This window comes from Trichechus manatus, unplaced genomic scaffold (assembly GCF_000243295.1).
Source record: "Trichechus manatus latirostris isolate Lorelei unplaced genomic scaffold, TriManLat1.0 scaffold03022, whole genome shotgun sequence".
Lineage (NCBI taxonomy): Eukaryota > Metazoa > Chordata > Mammalia > Sirenia > Trichechidae > Trichechus > Trichechus manatus.
This window is the reverse complement of record NW_004446958.1, coordinates 1-1,521: the sequence shown is the minus strand read 5'-3', so window position 1 is coordinate 1,521 and position 1,521 is coordinate 1. Positions and strand designations below refer to the sequence as shown.

General features: G+C 37.1%; 1 pseudogene; it reads right to left on the bottom strand.

Moving 5' to 3' along the window:
- Positions 1-398: 398 nt before the first annotated feature.
- Positions 399-1,333, bottom strand: LOC101350948 (olfactory receptor 5D18-like; annotated as a pseudogene).
- Positions 1,334-1,521: the final 188 nt, after the last annotated feature.

Sequence of the window (1,521 nt, the reverse complement as noted above, 5' to 3'; positions counted from 1 at the left end):
GTCTTGTCTTTACTTCCATTTGTATATATATGTAAGCAAATAACATCTGTTTATTGAGAATCTACTATACCCCAAGTATGTTATAAGAAAGATAGATGGAATTAATGTTAATTCAGACTATGCAAGATGCCTCACATGATACCTATATTATCTTCTGGTCTTCACTATTAGATATGAGTAGCTCATGGTATCAAAGTTTCATAGATTTAAAGCTAAAGATGAGAGAGATTGCTGATCTTTTTCTGCAATGAAGAGACAAAGCTTAGTCTCTTTGAACCAAAATTCACTTCTTTACCATTGTACAATATTCACTAATAATTGTTAAAGGTATCGTTAAAAACAATCTTTTTGGACACACTTTATTTATGTTAGGGACAAATTCTACTAAAATAATATACTCAATGAGAGAAGACTTCAGTGTCCTTTATCTTGCTGACAGTATTCTTGACATCTTTATTCCTCAGACTGTAGATCAAAGGATTCTACATGGGGATCACCACTGCATAAAACAAAGAGACTACTTTGACTGTGTGCGTGGAGTTTTTGGAGTTGGGCAGACAGTAGAGGAAGAGGATGGTGCCGTGGAAGATGGTGATGGTGGTCAGATGAGAGGCACAAGTAGAGAATGCCTTACGACGACCACTGGCTGAATGCATTTTCAAGATGGTGACAGCAAATAAACACAAGAAGTGAGAATGATGAGTAATGTACTCACCTCATTAAAAGTGGCAAAGATGAAAAGCAGCAACTGGCTAAGAGAAATATCAGCAAGAAAGAGAGAGAAATGAGGAGAACTCTCAGAAGTGATTGATTGTGTTGGAACCATGAAAAGATAATTTCAAAGCAGAGCATGTGAGTATCAAGGAACACACTACTCCCATGCATATGATCCCACCACCAGCATAGCACAGAGTCTGTGAGACATGGCAACTGTGTAGAGCAGAGGGTTGCAAATGGCCACAAAATGGTCATAGGTCATTACTGCCAATAAAATGGATTCAGTGACCACAAAGGTACAATAGAAAAATAATTGGACTACACATTCTAAAAATGAAATGATTCTATCTTCTACTACTAGATTCACAGCATCTTGGGAGCAGTGGTAGAAGAAGAGCAGAAATCCACAAATGCGAGGTGGCTGAGGAAAAAGTGCATGGGGGTGTGCAGTTTGGGATTAATTTTGATGATTACAATCATCACAAGATTCTCCACAACAGTGGCACTGTAGATGGCCAGAAATACCAAAAAGAGGGGAACTTTTAGTTCTGGGTAATCTGAGAAGCCCAACAGAGTGAAAGTGGCCCCACTTTTATTTCTTTCTGACAATAACATGGCTTCTGTTTGTCAAAATCTGAAAGTCAGTCCTGGAAATAAAATATGTATACGTATATATATTAAAGACAGTGAGGATGTAGGAAGCTTGGTCAACTATCCCTTGCCAAGACTAGAAAAAATTTCTCTTACAGAATTTATGTTTTTATTAAACTATGTGGCAAATTTCTAAAACTTTAAAACATGATA